Consider the following 21081-nt stretch of genomic DNA (forward strand, 5'->3'; position numbering starts at 1 on the left):
ACAAACCGCCCAGTGCTGCAGAGTTGTTGAAAGCTGTAACACAGCAGCCCGATCTGTGGCTCTCACCGCTGAACATACAGCCAGGCATGGTCGCGTGGGACAATGGGCGGAACCTGGTGGCGGAGAAATGACAGTCGGAGTAGATACTGTTTACTTCTATGCCAGTCCTTTCACTGAGCTAAAGAATATGGCTGTGGTGAAATACAACTCCCACCGAGAAGCTGTTTCAGATTGAAAAACATTGTGCCCACCAGAGGATTTGATTCTGAGGGCTCTCCTTTCTCCCCCGCTCAAAAGCCACATAGCAGCTGCAAAGTTAGCGCTATCATGAACTCTCCTGAGGTAGAAGCCAGGGCACACCAGAGGATTCACTGGTGGGACCGTCCAACCCTGCCGAGAAGCAGTCCTGGCTAAGATAAGTGTGGGGGAAGGTTCCTAGACACTCTATGGCTGCTCTTTTAATGTGGATCGGACATGCTTATGCATGTTATTTCTCAAACCGCTTTGCAGATCAGGCCATGAAATTAAATGCGCAAAGAAAGATGTGTGTGTGTCAAAGTACCACCGACAAGTGCGAGTTGATGTTGGACGGGCTGCCATTGCTTCTGCAACAAGCTGTATTAGAGGACTTCCTGGGAGAAATGACACCCAGAGTAGATACGGTTTCCCTCTATGCCAGTCCTTTCACCGAGCTAAATACAACTCTCATCAAAAAAAGCTGTGGACTGGCCACATTCATCTGTCCACGTGTTTGTGGTTAGGCGGTCCTTCCCAGTAAGTGCACAGGGGAGGACACTGGTAATGTTGTGGGACCCGTGCTTGTCGAAGGCGCAGACGATACCGGGAAAAATAGTGGCGGCTGGGGACCGAGTATGGATACCCGGTCACCGCCGCCATAAGATTTTGGACAGATTCCGTCTCCACGAGCCTAAAAGGCCACATTTTAAGAGCAAGCAGCTGTCAAAAATTTGGCAGTATAGTATTGCAGCCTGTGGTAGGGTGGGTGGCTTGCTGCATACTTGCGCTTGCATTCCAAGGAATGGGGTAGGGACACCCGAACGCTGCACTGGGACAAGGACGTGAATGGTGATTGTTGCAAGTCTGCAACGACAGGTGCATGGCGGGAGGCATCTTCGCATGCGCCAAGGATCACTTATGATGGGCACACTTTTAGGCAGTGACCTGGGAGTCATAAATGCTTCCAGAGGTCTTCCCCATGCTGTTCCCATGTCTTTTCAGCACTGTATGCATGTGTCTGATGATGTGTCACACACCACAGTGAATGCATTTGTCTTGGTTGCAAGCAATGCAAAAGTGCAAAAATGCATCAAAAACGCTACGTGTGAACATAGCCCAAGGTGTGGAGGAGTATTTTTGGTATTAGTTATTTATTTTGCCTTATATACTAGTCATTACCCTGGAAAGGATGTTTCTTAACATATTTTCCAGGAAAATCCATTTTGGTTTCGTTTTTGTATGTTTTATTGTGAGTCCGTAAAAGTGGCGTAATACTCTGACAACGTTTTTGACAGCAGTGACCTGGGAGTCAGAAATGTTTCCAGGGGTCTTCGCCATGCTGTTCCCATGTCATTTGAGCACTGTTCCCATAGATTTGGGCAATTTTTAGGCCCTCTGAAGACCGCCGGGGGGAGCCGCCTGAAAAATGCTTGAGTTTCCCATAGACTTACATTGGCTCGTTGCTCGGGTCGAGCACCCGAGTATTCCAATTTGCTCGATCCGAGCAACGAGTACCCGAGCATTTTAGTGCTCGCTCATCATTAGTCACTACCCCTTAACAACATGCTCTGAACGTCTTATCAATACATTAACTGCTTATTCTCCTTTTGTAATCATGTAATACAATGCATTTTAAATCATTCACAGAACTAAAACTTACATCAAAAAATATATACAGTCTTTCAACAAGTACAATGTTATACTGGTGTGGATACAGATTTACACAATCATATCACTCTGAAGAACCGACACACATCTCACATACCACCCCACTAGAGTTTGACGTCCTCGGCAACCCTCCCCATACAAATTCATCTTGCGCATAACGCTGTGGAGGTATACTAGCATAGGACCTAGCTGTCCTACGCAGTCATAGGATCGGACACAGTGGGTATGTATGTCGGAGAAGGAACGGGTGTACAACTTCTTCCCTGGGTGGTAGCCCAGCAACCTCTGGAGGCGGTGTAAATGCTGGGACCGAAACCACTCACCACCCCTCTTCCATGGGAGGTTCTGTCATTCTCAAGGTAGGAGTGGATATTTCCTCTGAGGCCATAGGCTCCTCAAAAGTGCAGCGCCTCAACATGTTACGGTGCAGATACCGCGAGGGTCCCCCTGTCCCTAGTGGCTCTACCTCATGGACCGGAATGGTTGGGTCCACTCTCCTTTTCACTGTATATTGGACCGCCTCCCACCGCCCATCTAACTTCCCAGATATCCTCTTGGCCCTGACCATCCCCTGGTCGCCCGGACCATACTCATCCTTCTACACAGGTCCAGGGTTAGGATGCACCACTTGTCTCAGGCGTTGCCCCACAACCTTGTGCACTGCTCTCAGCTGGCGGAGGTGCTCTTGCGCTCATGCAGTGGCCCCATTGGATAGTGCATGTGGAGATGCTTGATCTCCCTGCCTGCTCTCCCGAACATGAGCATATGTGGGGAGTAATCAATGGTGCTCTGTACATTGTTGTTATAGGCCTACATCAGTTTGGTTAAGTATTCCGGCCACCAAGCCTTTTGACTATTTTCCAGAGTCCGCTGCATCTGAAGCAGAGTGTGGTTAAACCGCTCACACGCCCAGTTAGCTTGGGAGTGATATGGGGTCATGCGGGAACACTCGATGCCATAAAGCTAATACAGCTCAGTCATCAGGGTGCCCTGGAAGCATGCTCCCTGATCCGAATGAATTCTCTGCAGACAACCAAACACTTGAATAAACTGTTTGCAAACCGCCTCAGCGGCTGACTCTGCTCTGATCCCTGGTGGGTACAGCCACCGCATATTTTGTGAAATGATCTGACATAACCAGACAGTATGAGTGTCCTGAGATAGAATACCCAATTTGTACATAATCAATCATCAGGATCTCTAGAGGCCCAGATGTTCGAATGGTCTGAACAGGGGCCTACTGATTGGAACTCTTACTCAGTCCGTAAGGCCGACACCTGAAATATGACTCAGTTACCATGTCTTTCAAGTCAGGGCAATATACCAGGCGCTGGAGCCACCTGTATGTCTTATCGCTCCCAAAATGGGCGCCCCTCTCATGGGCCTCCCGGGCAGCCATCGGCCCCAAAGACATGGCAATAACTATCTGCTGTCGGTATTGCAACTCCGACTGTAAGTAAACAGCTCGACACAACAGCACTTGGGTAACATTCCACTTATCCCACTGCCTCAGCAGCTTCTGGCCTTCTGGGGACAGGCGAGCTTGCTCTTGTGCCCATGGCCAGACCTTGATCCGGACCCACTCTTTCACTCTCCGTAGGTCCGGACAGTCATCCTGAATTTTTTCCCAATCAGTCAAAGTCTTCGCTAACACCATAGGCATCCCGGAAGCCACCCCACTTGAATGTGCCAAGTTTTCGAATGTAGATACACGGCTGAAATTCGGGGTTTCAGTGTACTCCAGCTCTTTATCGACATTCTGGATTGGCGATCCTACTGGAACTCGGGAGAGTGCATCAGCATTACCGCTCTCTCTTCCTGATCAGAACCGGATGCGATATTGGTATGCCAACCACCTTTGTTCAAGAGCCCCCAATTTAGCATTTTCCAGGTGCGCTAATCAATTATTGTCCGCCATTACAGTTACTTCGGCACCTGTTAGATACTCTGCAAATTTCATGGTCATGGCCCACACTAGTGCCAAAAGCTCCAACTTAAAGGAGCTATAGTTGTCAGGATTGTGCTCCAACTCTCTCAGACATCGGCTGCTGAAAGCAATCACCCTCTCACGTCCGTCTTGAACTTGAGATAGCACAGCCTCCAGTCCATGTAGACTCCCGTCAGTGTACAACAAAAAATGCCGGTATCTTTCTCGAATTGGCGCAGCATCACCGGTAGGAATTTCGTGGTCAATGGTGGTAGCACATCCAAAGTCTTCATCATGTCTTGAGAAAACCTCCTGAAATTCCCACAGAGTTTCTTCGAGAAGCTTTTGTTGTCACGGAGTCAAGGTCCAGCGGTCCTCCCCCATCAGGTTCATTATCACCCACCTATTCCACTCCACTGATGGAGCTAGCTTTCGTTGGACGTCTATGGCATAAGTCCAGACTGACCTCCTATCTGGCTGTAACGTGAAGTCTTTTCTAGGCAGGGCTTTTCCATCAGACACATAGACTATGGCCAGCAGGGTACCTCCGGGGACGGTTAACGCGCTGTCTAAAACATTAATACAACGTACAGGCACACATCCGTCTTTCACAGTGGCAAGGGCCCAAGCTACCAGTGATCCTTCTGATGTCTTTTCCTGAGTAACGGGCTCAATCTGAACCTCCAGTCCACTTAGTCGTTGTCTAGTTCCCACCGGCAGCATCAATATCCGTTTCCTGCCGTGGCAGAATTTTCACCAGAGTCTTCGACCACACTCTCACTCGTCCGACAGGCTGATCGCACATGGGGCTCTTTTGTAGGCTACAGCTTCTCACCATCTGCTGCAGTATCTTCTGAGTCGACCGCTGTGTGGTGGCCCGCTGCCAATATTTAGGACCTTCTCTGGCATAGGGATGGTGGTCTAGATCCCTCAATATGTTCATGCCCAGCGTCACATACAATCCTCTCCGAGGCGGATTGTCTACAAGCACGATCCCCTTCTTGCCAATGTCCTGTTCGAACAACCGGACTCGCATCCAGACTATTCCTTGCACATCCATCTCACAATTATTAACCGCGGTCAGCCTGATGACGCTTCCATTTTCCAGCTCCATCATGTGTCCAAAATGCCTTTCGAAGAACTCAAGGGGCATAGTAGTGCATTCCGACCCTGTATCAACTAAACAGCGTACCTTCTGTCTTTCTAACTCTACTTTCATAACAGGGCTGCTTCCATAAAGATCATGTTCTTCTTGTGCGGGGCTTGGCTTACGGTGAACCACTGCAGGACGCCTGACTACTGCGGCAGTCGCGAGTTTAACAGTGGCTCAACATCTATAGGTGCTGAGCAATCGCTAGTGATATGACCATATCGTAGGCAGCGCCAACATTGGGGCTCCCAGCGGTTGTCGTTATCCCGATGTGACATGACCCACGGAATTTCGCTTCCTGACTGGTCTCACCATAGAGCCTTGGGACCGCGGAGCCGCTATCGGTACATGGAAAGATTGAGTTCTTATCTGAGCTACCTCTAAACGAAGATTTCATATTTGTTCTTGCATTGCTGTCGTCAGCGTCTGGACCGCCTCCCTCAAGGCTGCTGCCTTCCCTGATCCGGCCTGACCTTCAGTAATTTGGGCGCTACTCACTGATTTCTTGATCCCAGGATTTCACTCTTCCTCCCTTTCTAAGGCAGCCAAATAAATGTCATCAAATGTCAGAGCTGAGTTACCTCGAGTCAACTCTCGCAGTTTGTCCTGTAAGGATTTATTAGCTATCCTAACAATGAACTGGTCTCTCAGGAGCTGGTCCAGCTCCTGAAATGCGCCCACACCTGTTGGGTCGCGCCTCCGGGTCTCATGCATTGCTTTCTGAAGGGCGTTCTCATATCGCATCAGTGTTTCCGCCTCACGGTGTGGCCGGTTAAAGAATTCGCCCCTCAGCTGCGCCACCTGCACACAGGTCCTATAGACCCTTTCCAGCAGGGCAAATATATTCTCTATGGTGTCCCTCTCAGATTCAGAGTGCACCATCAACGTCCGCCTCTAGAGCATTCGGCGCTACCTCTGCTTGTAACCCCGGAGTCAGATTACACACCTTAACCGCACTCCGAACCCTCTATATCCAATCCTGAAGTCCCATGTTATTTCCATCGAACCTGGCCATGTGATGGAGCAGGGTCCCTGCTGGAAGGTACCCTACCTGGGCTGATACCACAGGGTCAGGCTGGTGTTGCTGGGCTGAGGCACCCTGCTTCCCGCTGTTTTCTCATCCATAATGATCGCCACGTCATGCCGACTACGCCAAGTTGTAGTCGTGTACCGGGAGTGTTCTTCAGGACACAGCGGAGCCACAGGCGAGAAAACCAACTCTTACACAGTTTGATCCCAAAAGAACTATTTTACTTAGTTAAGTGTATATTTTCACCCAGACAATACAAAAACATTTAAATATTATGCAAACATTAGTCAACAGCTGGAACCGCTGTGCTATACAGCGTGGCACCTAAGCAATCTGTATTTACTATTTTTTTTATAGATTTACCTGCTGGCGTACCTGTCTAAACTGTCCACCTGTATAAGCTTTGACTGAGCACTCCGCCTCTAGGCCACAGGCGGTTTTAATTTCAGCAGGAACTTGCTTTCCCATACACAGGCAGGCTTATGTCTCTTAGCGAGGAGTTCACATTGGTAGGTTCCTGGTATGACGAAAAATGCCTTAACGTAGCTACCAGGTACAAATGAATTGGCCAATTTATGTGCTAAGATTTCTCATTTATTTCTATTTTCTAGAGCAGTAATGCTATTCAAATTTTATATATTTCATGTCCGCATACTTAGCATTGCAATGGGCTACTTTGTTTGTTAGTTATATACGGAGGTAGCTGCTCCTTGTAAGCACCTGTACACACCTATTTCTTGTGTTGGAAGTGCCGGTCAGTTTTTTCTGTTTCTATGTATAAGCTTTGACTGACCACTCCGCCTCTAGGCCACAGGCGGTTTTAATTGCAGCAGGAACTTGCTTTCCCATACACAGGCAGGCTTATGTCTCTTAGCGAGGAGTTCACATTGATAGGTTTTTGGTATGACGAGAAACGCCTTAACGTCACAACCAGGTACACATGAATTGGCTAATTTATGCGCTAAGATTTCTCATTTATTTCTATTTTCTAGAGCAGTAATGCTATTCAAATTTCATATATTTCATGTCCGTATACTTAGTGTTGCAGAGTGCTACTTTGTTTGTTAGTTAAATATGGAGGTAGCTGCTTCTAGTAAGCACCTGTACACACCTATTTCTTGTTTTGGAAGTGCCGGTCAGTTTTTTCTGTAGCCATAAATATAGTCGTACGAAGTTGAATAACTGTCCAGAACTAAAATGCTGTGCAGACACTTTCTCCTGTAACAAAATGGAGTTCAAGTATGTTCCGGAGTCCATTGTGTGCTGTGTCGGCACATCAAAGTGGATTGGGATTTTCTTATTTACTAAACCAGCAAAAACCATGGCAGCAAATCCAAAAATTCTGGAAGCTGGTATTAGCAACAAACGTTGTTTGAAGCAGTTAATATACCTAACTAACTAACTACAGGCTATATCTTAGCCTTGACTATTTTGGTGCCAAAATGTTATATTATGCGTGAACTGTTACTCACTGTGGCCCCCGGAAGAAGCAAGCAGGGTGAAACGTGCGCGTCGGGGCTGCATTGTGGAGCCAACATACAGTATATTTATACTTTGGACTACAGGTAAATAACATTCCAGACCTTCTTTTATTATTGCCTAGAATAACCTTTACTCAAGTTGTTGTGGCGCTCGGTCACTTGCAGTTTGATGCCATTGAATACAATAGCTTTATATATAGTGAAAATCTTCCTATGTAGGTATTGGACATTTTCTGCACTATACACCTTAGAGAAATAGCTGTAGCAGTGACTATTAATGTTTCAATTGGATGCCAATGTGTGCAGTAGCCTTATAGATATAGGGGAAACTTTATGTAGATATTGGATATATATATTTCTTTGCACTATGCACTTTAGAACAAAGACCACTATTTTCATTTAGGTTATTTTTATATTTATAATATACTGTGGTGTTTTAATAAAAAAAATGTTTTTGGCACTATATATACTGTATATCTACTTATATTAATAATAATCTTGGAGGTATATTTGACACTTTAGCACTTTATCACTTTAGAGGATGATTTCAATAATCTCAAAAGGATCTGATATTTCTAGGTTATAAATTTATTGTGTCTGTTGTGAATTGTATAGACAATATATATGATTGAGCCCCAGTGCATTTTTTTAGCATCCTTTCCTTTTTATGTTTTTTAAAAAAAATTAACAATAAAATGTATATTTTATAATCAATATGTGTGTCGCTTCTTAACTCAGCAGGTAATATGTAGTACCTAATGAGTGTTGTCTATTTTCTAGAGCAGTAATGCTATTCAAATTTCATATATTTCATGTCCGTATACATAGCGTTGCAGAGTGCTACTTTGTTTGTTAGTTATATATGGAGGTAGCTGCTTCTAGTAAGCACCTGTACACACCTATTTCTTGTTTTGGAAGTGCCGGACAGTTTTTTCTGTAGCCATAAATATTGTCGTACGAAGTTGAATAACTTTCCAGTACTAAAATGCTGTGCAGACACTTTCTCCTGTAACAAAATGGAGTTCAAGTATGGTCCGGAGTCCATTGTGTGCCGTGTCGGCACCTCAAAGTGGATTGGGATTTTCTTAGTTATTAAACCAGCATAAACCATGGCAGCAAATCCAAAAATTCTGGACGCTGGTATTAGCAACAAACGTTGTTTGAAGCAGTTAATATATCTAACTAACTACAGGCTATATCTTAGCCTTGAGTATTTTGGCACCAAAATGTTATATTATGCGTGAACAGTTACTCACTGTGGGGCCCCTTCAACAGGTGAGCGGTACCATTGATGTTTGTAGCTTCATTTCTCAGTGGTGTCCAACACTCATGAGCAAGCTCAGCTCCAATATGCCATTTCTCTGGTGTCAGTGGGGTGTTCTCACAAGCAGATTCTGATGAATTTCCTTCCAGCACATCCCCTTCTGTTCAGGACATATTCCAGACTACCCCCAAGATGGCTGCTCCACTTATTCCTGTCTCGTACTTTTCAACTGTCCACTGGGAATTCCCCTGAGCACAATAACTAAGCCTCTCCCACACTGGAGCTAGACCAATCACCAATTGTCTACATTGGTTGCTGGGCAAACTTCATCCTTCACTCTCCTGCAGTCACTACCCCTTAACAACGTGCACTGAACTTCTTATCATCAATACATTAACTGCTTATTCTCCTTATATAATCATGTAATACAATGCATTTTAAATCATTCACAGAGCTAAAACCTTACATCAAAATATACAGTATATGCAGTTTTTCAACAAGTACTGGTGTGGATACAGATTTACACAATCATATCACTCTGCTGAACCGACACACATCTCACATAAGCACGTCATGAGCAGGTGTCAGTTCCCGCATCATGATGTGCTATACCATCATGTACTTTACGTGTCACTGTGGGAAAACACACAGTGACAGCTAGAGATGTGGTACCCACTCTCTGATCACTGTGATCGGTTAGTCAATCAGGAGGTGCTGAAACATCAGCACAATCACTGCCGGGAGCTCAATGGCATATTTGTATTTTCATTCTTGAACATCCATTAATGCTTGTTTCTGGAGAACGCCCATGGAGTCAAAATTATTACTACACCCATAAATGAGTTCCAAGAGGGGTGTAATTTCTAAATTAAGGTCAATTTCTCCTGCTACCCTTGTGAAAATGAAAAAATTTGGGGCTAAAACAACATTTTTTGGGGGAAAACATTTTTTTTTCCATTTTCACGGCTCAACATTATAAAATTCCGTGAAGCAATAGTGGATTCAAGGTGCTCACCACACCTCTAGATAAATTCCTTTAAATTCTTTGAGGGGTTTCGTTTCCAAAATGGGGTCACTTTTCCAGTGTTTAGGCACATCAGTGGCTCTGCATAAGTGACACAGCGTTAGCCATCTATACCAGCCAATTTTGCACTCCAAAAGTCAAATCGTGCTCCTTACCTTCCAAACCTTGCCATGAGCCAAAACAGTAGTTTTCCACCACATACAGTGGGGGAAATAAGTATTTGATCCCTTGCTGTTTTTGTAAGTTTGCCCACTGACAAACACATGAACAGTCTATAATTTTAAGGGTGGGTTAATTTTAACATTGAGAGATAGAATATCCCCCCAAAAAAATCAAGACAATCACATTGTATAAATTAGATAATTTTTTTTCATTTTGCAGTGAGAAATAAGTATTTGATCCCTCTGGCAAACAACACTTAATACTTTGTGGCAAAACCATTGTTGGCAAGCACAGCAGAGACACTTTTTTTGTAGTTGATGATGAGGTTTGTGCACATGTCGGGAGGAATTTTGGTCCACTCCTCTTTGCAGATCATCACTAAATCATTAAGATTTTGAGGCTGTTGCTTGGCAACTCGGAGCTTCAACTCCCTCCATAACTTTTCTATGGGATTAAGGTCTGGAGACTGGCTAGGCACTCCATGACCTTACTGTGCTTCGTTTTGAGCCACTCCTTTGTTGCCTTGGTTGTATGTTTTGGGTCATTGTCTTGCTGGAAGACCCAGCCATGACCCATCTGCAATGCTCTTACTGAGGGAAGGAGGTTGTTGGCCAAAATCTCGCGATACATGACCCCATCCATCCGCTTTTCAGTACGGTGAAATCGTCATATCCCCTTTGCAGAAAAGCACTCCCAAAGTACAATGTTTCCCCTACCATGCTTCACGATTGGGACGATGTTCTTAGGGTTGTACTCATCCTTCTTCTTCCTCCAAACACGGCAAGTTGAGTTAATGCCAAAGAGCTCAATTTTTGTCTCATCTGACCACAGCACCTTCTTCCAATAATTCACAGAATCATCCAGATGTTCATTGGCAAACTTCAGACGGGCCTGCGCATGTGCCTTCTTGAGCAGGGGGACCTTGCGGGCACTGCAGGATTTTAAACCTTTAAGGCATAATATGTTACCAATGGTTTTCTTGGTGAATGTGGTCCCAGCTGCCTTGAGATCATTAACAAGTTCCCACCGTGTAGTTTTAGGCTGATCTCTCACCTTCCTCATGATCAAGGATACCCCACAAGGTGAGATTTTGCATGGTGCCCCAGATCGATGTCGATTGACAGTCATTTTGTATTTCTTCCATTTTCTTACTATTGCACCAACAGTTGTCTCCTTCTCACCCAGCGTCTTACTTATGGTTTTGTAGCCCATTCCAGCTTTGTGCAGGTCTATGATCTTGTCCCTGACATTCTTAGAAACCTTTTTGGTCTTGCCCATGTTGTAGAGGTTAGAGTCTGACTGATTAATTGAGTCTGTGGACAGGAGTCTTTTCTACAGTTGACTATGTAAGACGGATGTCTTTAATGCAGGTAACAAGTTGATTAGGAGCATCTAACTGGTCTGTAGAAGCCAGAACTCATAATGGTTTGTAGGGGATCAAATACTTATTTCTCACTGCAAAATGAAAAAAAAAAAATCAAATTTATACAATGTGATTTTCTTGATTTTTTTGGAATATTCTCTCTCTCAATGTTAAAATTAACCTACCCTTAAAATTATAGACTGTTCATGTCTTTGTCAGTTGGCAAACTTACAAAAACAGCAAGGGATCAAATAATTATTTCCCCCACTGTATGTACTGTCCATTTTCTACTGTTACCCTTGTGAAACTTAAAAATTTGATGCTAAAACATTTTTGAAGGAAAATTTTCCCTTTTTCCTTCCATATTGTTTTAATTTCTGTGATGCATCTGAAGGTTAACCACTTCACGACCGTAGTTGTAGCCATACGCTCAGGTTGGGAAGTACTTCCCGATCTTGTACGTATAGATACGTTCAGACAATTTTGCGATCGCCACCAGTGTTCAGTTGACATGATAGCCGACACCAGGCACTCACTGCCAGGAGTGGTGCCTGCCCCACTCCCGGCAGTTTAACCCTCTAAATGCTGCGCTCAATATCAATCGCACCATTTAGAAGGCAGGAAGGGGGCTCCCTCTGCCCTTCCATGGGGCCCCCACGACGTCATCGTGAGGGGCCGATCTTTGCCGACGTCATCATGACGACATCTGCGTCACGAAGGCTAGCAAAATACTTAGGTTAAAGTAAAAAAATGTAAAAATATCTTTAAAAAAAACCACTAAATAATGGTAAAAAATATATATTGTACCCATAAATAAATATGTTTATGTAAAAAAATAAAAAAAGAATACATATTTGGTATCGTCGCGTCCGGAACGACCCGACCTAAAAAACTGTCCCACTCATTAACCCCTTCAGTGAACAACATAAAGAATGCTTTTTCATCATAGTGCCGAACAAAAAGTGCAATAAAACGAGATCAAAAAGACGAATGTAAATAAAAATGGTAAAGCTGAAAACGTCATCTTATCACGCAAAACACAAGCTGCCATACAGCTCCATCAGTGCAAAAATAAAGATTTATAGCTCTCAGAATAAAGCAATTCAAAAACATTACAACCTATGTTTAAATGTTTTTGTAATGCGATTTGTGTGTGATGCATCAGCACTAAATAGTCGAAGTTGATTAAGTTGAAGTGAGAAAAATATAGGCATAAATAAAATTCATGGGATCAAATAACTAAAAATTGGCATGCACATATGTATTCACCCCGTTTTCTATTAAGCCAAAATCTCTGATGATCCCCCGGAGCACCATCAAATTCATTATCAAATGGAAAGAACATTGCACCACAACAAACTTTCAGCCTGGGCAGGGAGGGAATTAATTAATTAAAGAGGCAGCACAGAGACCAAAGGTAACCCTGAAAGAGCAGCAGAGTTCCCAAGCAGAGACTGGAGTATCTATCCAAACTACCACAATAAGCCGTACATGCCATAGAGGTAGCCTTTATGAAAGAGTGCACAGAAAAAAAAACTTTATTTACACACAAAAATTGTAAGTCCTGTTTTGAGTTTGCCAAAAGACATGTGGGAGACTCCCCAAATATATTGAGAAAGGTGCTGTGGTCAGATGAGACCAAAATTAAACTTTTTAGCCATCAAGGTAAACACTATACCTGGCGCCAAATCAACACAGTTCATCACTCCAAGAAAACCATCCCCAGTGAAACATGGCGGTGGAAGCATCATGCTGTGGGGATATTTTTCCGCAGCAGGGACAGGGAAAATGATCAGAGTCGAGGGGAAGATCGATGGTGTGAAATACAGGGATATTCTTGAGCAAAACCTGTTTCAGTCTGTCAGTGAGAGACAGACGTTCACCTTCAAACAAAACAATGACCCAAAGCATACTGCTAAAGCAACACTCGAGTGGTTTAAGGGGAAAAGTGTAAATGTTTTGGAGTGGCCTATTCAAAGCCCAGACTTTAATCAAACTGAGAATCAGGCTTAATGATTGCTGTTCACCTACGGAAACCATCTAACTTGAAGGAGCTGGAACAGTTTTGCCTTGAGGAATGGGCAAAAATCCCAGTTATACACACTGAAGCTTTCAGTTATTTTGTCTTTGTTGTTGTTTCCTTCACAAAAAAAAAGAAAACCCAATGTTCACAGTTGTAGGCAGGTTCTTTACATGAACTGATGCAAACCCTAAAAAAACTGTGAAATTCCAGGTTGTGAGGTAGCAAAACATGAAAAATGCTAAGGGGGTGAATATTTTAACAAACCACTGTATTTACATGTTCAGCTTAAACTGTGTGACAAATTTTGGTGCCATTTTTTACCCATTTCCCCTTGTGAAAATGTAAAATCTGGGGCTAAAAAAACTTTTTGTGGTAAAAATGTAATTATTTTTTCTTAACTGCCCAATTGTATAAAATTCTGTGACACACCCATGTTGTCAATATGATCATTGCACCTTTAGATGAATTAATTGAGAGGTGTAGTTTGTAAAATAGGGTCACTTAAGGGGGGTTCTGCTGTACAGGCATCTCAGGGGTTCTCCCAGTGGTTCATGGCACCCACAAACCATAACAGTAAAATTGGCACTAAATTATGGCGCTCTTTTCCTTCTGAGTTTTGCACTGTACTTCAAAAGCAGTTTCGGATTATATGTAGGGTATTGGCGTACTCATGAGAAATTGCACAACAAACTGAGAGGTCCATTTTTCCTGTTAGCCCTTACAAAAATGTAAAATTTGGAGGTAAAACAACATTTTAGCGTTAAAAATGTAATCCATATTTTTCTGACTATAAGACGCACCGGACCATAAGACACACCTAGGTTTTAGAGGAGAAAAATAAAATAAAAAAAATTTGAAGGAAAAAATGTGGTCATGATGCACTGCTATGAAGAGGGGGCTGCTGCTGACTCTGTTATAGGGCTGATGTCCCCCAAATCTATACTAATATCCTGGATTACATATGTCCTTATCCTGGTATATATGCACCCCATCCTGATATATATATATGTATATATATATATGGCCCCAATCCAGGTATATATGGCCCCTAATCCAGGTATACATGCCCCCCATCCTAATCCTGGTATGCATGGCCCCCTCATCCCAATCCAAGTATACATGGCACCCCTTCCAGTTATACATTGCCCCCATCCTAATCCTGGTATGCATGGGCCCTTCATCCCCATCCTGGTATACATGGCCCCCTTATCCCCAACCTGGTATATATGGCCCCCATCATGCTGCACACATTAAAAAAAAAAAACGATTCTACTCACCTTCCATCCCTCTGCTCAAGCGCTGTGTCCAGCAGCTGATCTCAGTGTGTAAGCAGCCCATGACATCACTGCCATGCGCTCCCACATGCCGAGATCAGCTGCCAGAATATTCACTGCTCTCCACACCAGGACTATGGACATGGAGAGCAGTGAGAATTAATTTCCTTTAACAGCGGGCTGGCTTCCTGCAGCTGCTGGGTGATCACATGTGCCCGCTGTTAAAGAAAATGAATATTCACTGCTCTCCATGTCCATGGGAGTGGGAAGCAGTGAATATTCATTCTTTTTATAGCAGGCACCGTGTTAGCCGTAGAAGCCAGCTCCTGCCTTCTGTAACCTGCTCCTCCGCCGCTGCCGCTTTCCCCCCCATCAACAGCCATAATCATAAGGTACATCTGGACTATAAGACGCACCCGCCACTTCCCTCCAAAACTTTGGAGGAAAAAAGTACATCTTATAGAAAAATATGGTATTCTTTCTTCACCACCCAATGGTATACATTTCTGTGAGGTACATGTGGTGTCAACATACTGCACCTCTAAATGAATTCATTTAGAGGTGTAGTTTGTAAAATTACATCATTTATGGGGGGTTTCTGCTGTTCTGGCACCTCAGCAGCTCTGCCAATGTGACATGGCACCCTCACACCAGTCCAGCAAAATATGAACTCCAATATGCCCTTCTGATCTTTGTACTGTGCCTCACAAGTAGTTTTTCAATTACATAAGTGTTATCAGTATACTCAGGAGCAATTGCATGGTGCAATTTCTCCTGCTACCCATGTAAAAATAAAAAAAAATTTGGGCTAAAAGAACATTTTTGTGGGAAAACAATGTGATTTTTTATTTTCACAGCTCAACATTAAAAACTTCTGTGAAGCACCTGGGGGTTCAAGGTGCGCACCACACATCTAGATACATTCCTTGAGGGGTCTAGTTTCCAAAATGAGGTCACTTGTGAGGGGTTTCAACTGTTTACACACATCAGGGTCTCTCCAAATGTAACATGGTGTCCGCTAATGATTCCAGCAAATTTTGAGTTCAAAAAGTCAAATGGCGCTCCTTCACTTCTGAGCCCTGCCTTGTGCACAAACAGTAGTTTTCCTGCTAATTTTGGGTATCAGCGCACTCAGGAGAAATTGCACAACACATTTTACGGTGCATTTTCTCCTGTTAACTTTGTGAAAATACAAAAATTGGGGCTGAAAGAACATTTTTGTGGGAAAAAGGCGATTTTTTTATTTTCACGGCTTTACTTTATAAACTTCTGTGAAGCACCCAGGGATTCAAGGTACTCTCCGCACATCTAAATAAGTTCCTTGAATTGTCTATGCCATTTTCTCTTGTTACTCTCGTGAAAATAAAAAATTGGAACTAAAAGAACATTTTTGTCGAAAAAATTTGAATGATCATAACTTCCCGATGAAAGGTCATAGGGCGGAGGTTATTGCGCCATCGGATCCGGCCGGGCCCCCGTTACACCTGGACACCAAACACTACCTGGCTTCTGACTCGCCCCCTGGGCCGCGTGGGGAACCCGGAACCGGGCCTCTGGTGGGATGCTGGGGGTGGTAGTCTCAGTGTGGCGGCGACCCGGTCCGTGGCTCAGGGTGGTCAAACCAGTGGCAGTCTTAGTGTAATGACAAATGTCCGACTACGCCACCCGTGGATTGCGGTCAGTGGGGACCGCCGCTGCGCTGCAGACCACTGAGGCTGATGTTGTAAGCGCAGCCAAGTATGGGATAACTCCCCACGGGAGAAGTATTGCCTCAGGGCAGCAAGTGTGGATGATGGGAGTGATGGTGTGAGCGTCCCAGTACTAATGGTGCTGGTGCAGCGATGAAACACAGAGACGTGTGGTGCAGTTCAGGGTCTTTACTGATGGTATAAAGCAGACCCTCCCGGGAGTACTGGTTAGCAGTAGAGGCCTGGTCAGTCTGTGAGCAAGCAGGATCTCCCCTGGCCAGGCGGAGTTGTAGGCCTCCCCGTCTATCTGCACTCTTTCCTGGCTACCTTGCTGTAAGAGGTTACAAGTAGCCCACGTCCCTGAGTATACCGTGTGGTGCTCACCCGTATGGCTGGCGACTTGGGGCCTTCTGTTAGCCTCCGCTCCTGGATGGCGGCGCTGGTCCCTTTCTTGTGACTGAGCCTCCGGGCTTCTATGGCCAGAGGACCTGGAATCCCCTGCCGGTTGGATTCTGCTGCTGGACCTGGATGTCCCCACAGCCTCGGACTCCGGTGTCCGGTTGTAGTGTCCTCAGCCAGGGCGAGCTCTGCTCAGCTCCAGCCCCTAGTCTTCAGCTACTGTTCCTACAGAGCTCCTGCTGTATCTTTCCCTCTCCAAGCTCTGACTCACCTAATCCCGCCCCAGACCCAGTTTATAAGGGCAGATTCCTCCCCTCCCAGGTCTGGGCGGGCAGTGTTGCATGCTTAGGGCTCCTGACCAGAGAAACCTCCCACTTGCTCTCAGACATAATATTTCTATTACTGTGGCAACCAGACCCCTGGGGTGCGTTGTTTACTTGTGTCCAGGACCGGGGAAAGTCTCCGAGTACGGTGCTGATCATTTCCTCCTTTTCCTCTACGGGTTGAGGGTTTTCCTGATCTTCATCCGTGCTTTGAAACTTCTCGGGGCACTTTTTCAGGTGGTCTCTGGAGACAGTGGCTGTGGTCTCTCCCATCCTTGCTGATGACGTACACCTTTGGATTTTTGTGGCTTGAGGGCAGTACGGTGTACGGGTCCTTTTCCCACTGGTCGTCCAACTTATGGAGCCGCCTTTTTCTTTTCAAGACCTGCTCTCCAGGTACCAGGAGAACAGCGGGAGCATGTTGGTTATAAGTCCTCTCCTGCCTTTCTCTTGATTGACAGAGACTTCGCTCCTGTACTTTCCGGTACTGCTGCTGCCGTTCTGTATCCCAGTCTGCCTCTGGCAAGGTGTCCTCAGGTGTCAGGACTCCCATATCCAGGTCAATAGGCAGCTTACCAGGTCTTGCTCGCATTAGGTAAGCCGGGGTACAGTTGGTGGAACCTACCGGGATGTGGTTGCACAGGTTCACCAGATCGGGCAGTTTCTCAGGCCACAGACTGTGTTCTTCCAGGGGCAATGTTTTCAGCAGATCTATCACCACCTGGTTCATCTTTTCGCAGAGTCCGTTGGTCTGCGGGTGATAGGGCGGTGTTCTTATCTTCTTGCAGCCATACAGGTTGCAGAACTCCTGGAAGACCTCTGCTTCGAAGGCTGGTCCTTGGTCTGTCAACACTTGCTCCGGGTACCCGTGTGGACGGCAGAAGTGCTGCTGGAAGGCTCTAGCTGCTGTTTGAGCCGTTAAGTCCTTGACGGGAACCACCACCAGGAACCAGGAGTAGTGATCTACGATTGTGAGGGCGTAGACATACCCAGATCTGCTCGGAGCCAGTTTCTCATGGTCCAGGGCTACCAGTTCCAGTGGCTGTCGGGTGATGATGGGCTGCAGGGGAGTCTTCTGGCTGGCATGGCCCTTTCTTCTTAGGTTGCACGAGCCACAGTCTCTGCACCACCTCTCGATGGCTCCTCTCATGCCTACCCAGTAGAACCGTTCACGCAACAAGTACTCCAGCTTCTTCCATCCAAAATGTCCTGCTCCGTTGTGGTATGCCTCCAGAATCATAGCCGCGTCTCGTCTTGGGACCACTACCTGCCAGGTCAACTCATGTGTTCGAGAGTTAACCATTCTTCGGTACAGCTTCTCCCTGTAGAGGAACAGCTTACTTTTCTCCTTCCACAGTTGCTTGGTCTCCTCCGGAGCGTCGGGGTCAAGACGGGCATCGGCCTGTGTCAGCATTTCCTTCACCAGACGGACTGCGGGATCACTGTCTTGCGTTTCCGCCCAGCTGTAGTGGGGCAAGGGATTGAACGTCACAGAGCGCCTGTCCTTCACACGGTGGGAATACAGGGTAATCCCATGACGGTGGAACGCAGGGAGCTCGACTTCTTCCAGATCTTCTGGATCTTCCCCTACGTCCGGTAAGTTTGGCATTCTAGACAGGGCATCTGCGTTGGCATTTGAGCGTCCCGCCCGGTATTTGATGGTGAATTCATAGTTGGACAGGCGGGCCATCCATCTCTGCTCCAGGGCACCGAGCCTTGCAGTGTCCAGGTGTGTCAACGGGTTGTTATCCGTGTACACGGTGAACTTGGAAGAGGCAAGGTAATGCTTGAAACGTTCGGTCACTGCCCACACCACTGCCAGGAACTCCAGCTTGAATGAGCTATAATTCTCAGGGTTCCTCTCCGTGGGCCGTAGCTTTCGGCTGGCGTAAGCGATTACCCGTTCTTTCCCCTGCTGGATCTGGGACAGTACGGCTCCTAGCCCGATGTTGCTTGCGTCCATGTGGAGGATAAAGGGCTGGCTGTAATCAGGGTACGCCAGGATTTCATCCCCCGTGAGGGCCATCTTCAGCTGGCAGAAGGACTCCTCTTCCAGCTTTTCCCACCTGAAGGGCGGCTTCTGGTTTTTAGCTTTCCGAGATTGACCTATCAGGAGGTTCTGCATAGGGGCTGCCATTTTGGTGAAACCGGGAATGAATCTTCGGTAGTAGCCTACCAACCCGAGGAATTGCCGCACTTCCTTTATGCTGGAGGGTCTTGGCCAGTCTTTAATCACGGTGATCTTATTGGGGTCGCGAGCCACTCCGTCAGCACTCACCACGTGTCCCAGGTATTGCACCTTTGGTTTCAGGAGATGACACTTGGAGGGTTTCACCTTTAGGCCGTAGCTTGCCAGGGCGTCAAACACTTCTGCCAGGTGTTTCAGGTGGTCCTCGTAAGTCTTGGAATAAACAATGACATCGTCCAGGTATAACAGGACCGTCTTGAAATTCCGGTGTCCCAGACAGCATTCCATCAACCGTTGGAAGGTTCCTGGTGCGTTGCAGAGCCCGAACGGCATACAGCTAAATTCGCTGAGTCCCATCGGGGTGGTGAATGCGGGCTTCTCCCGGTCCGCCTCTGCTACAGGAACCTTCCAGTACCCGCTAGTGAGATCCAAAGTAGAGAAGAAGTTAGCAGATTTTAATGCAGCTAAGGACTCTTCTATCCTTGGTAACGGGTACGCATCTTTGTGTGCGATACGGTTGACCTTCCTGTAGTCTACACACATTCTCATGGTGTTGTCTTTCTTTTTCACTAAGACTAGTGGAGCTGCCCAGGGGCTACAGCTGTCCCTAATTACCCCAGCCTCCTTCATGTCCTTTAACATCCCCTTGGTGTGCTGATAGTGTGCAGGGGGTACGGGTCGGTATCTCTCCTTTATGGGAGGATGGTCTCCCGTTGGGATGTGATGTTCTACTCCCTTTACTCGCCCAAAGTCTAGCGGGTGTTTGCTAAACACTCTCTCGTACTCCTGAACCACCCGGTAGACTCCCTGTTTTTGGTGTGAGGGAGTGGAGTCAGTACCCAAATGCAGTTGCTGACACCAGTCCTCCATTGGTTTCTTAGAGCCGTTACCTTCCTCTGGTTGAGATGGAGGCAAGGGTTCCACGGCCTGTACAGAGTTCTGGTTTATGGCGAACAATTTGACTAGCGTGGCATACCGGGGCAGGTATACTTCTCTCTCCCCGATATTTATGATGCGGACGGGCACCCTCCCATGACGTACATCTACCACCCCCCGTGCTGTCAAAATGGTGGGCCTACTGTCTGAGTAGATGGGTTCTTCCATTGCTTGGTAGTCTCTACCTCTTAGACCAATAGCTGCCCGGCACCAAATCATCATCTCACTTTTTGGGGGCATGGCAATAGGGAACGGGTCACACATTCTCATGCTACCTATCTCACCACCAGATAGTTCCACTTCTTGCCGCTTCATCAGTGCCCGGATCTCTTTTTGGAGCACATGCTGCTGGCTGGAACTGGCATTCTTGGCAACCTGCTGCAAAATAAGAATCACTTCTGCAAGACAGTTTTCAATTACGTTAGTACCTAGGGTTATTTTTGGGTGACTCTCGCGACGGTCAATGTCCACAATGATCAGTCCTTGTGCCGGCAGTTCAACTTTACCGACCTTGATGGTCACTTCTTTAAATCCTATCTGTGGCACGGGCTGACCATTGCTGGCGATAATGCTCAGGTCGTCATCTGGGTAGCGGGTTATGTCCGTGTCATTCCAGTACCGCTTGAAGAGCACGTACGGGATGGTGGTGACCTGTGACCTGGTGTCCAGTAGGGCACTCATAGGAATGCCGTCCAGTACCACAGGCAAGACCGGACGTCCCCCTACGTACTTGTCACGCCAGTTCGATGGGCCTGATGATCTTAGGCCTGGGGGTTGGCCCTCTACCCCAGGTTGTGCCCGTTTAAATGACAGTACCTTGCCATATGTCCGGGTTGATTGCAGCGGCGGCAGATGGGTCGTCCGTCCTCGTTGTACCGGTCGCTGGGTCTTCCTCTGGCCGGTGGGGTCCTCCTCTGTCGGCGCCACGGGACGTCCTCCGGTCC

The 21081-nt window shown here is 46.3% G+C and overlaps 1 protein-coding gene across 1 annotated transcript in view; it reads right to left on the reverse strand.

Moving 5' to 3' along the window:
- ARPC1B (actin related protein 2/3 complex subunit 1B) overlaps positions 1-8991 on the reverse strand; it is a 104460-nt gene extending 95469 nt beyond the window's left edge. Inside the window, exon 1 of the mRNA XM_073647894.1 lies at positions 8750-8991. The gene's annotated coding sequence lies outside the window, so the exon portion shown is untranslated. The remainder of the gene's footprint in view (positions 1-8749) is intronic.
- Between the last annotated feature and the right edge of the window lie 12090 nt (positions 8992-21081).

This window comes from Phyllobates terribilis, unplaced genomic scaffold (assembly GCF_046119375.1).
Source record: "Phyllobates terribilis strain yellow unplaced genomic scaffold, ASM4611937v1 Scaffold_9__5_contigs__length_417890890, whole genome shotgun sequence".
NCBI lineage: Eukaryota > Metazoa > Chordata > Amphibia > Anura > Dendrobatidae > Phyllobates > Phyllobates terribilis.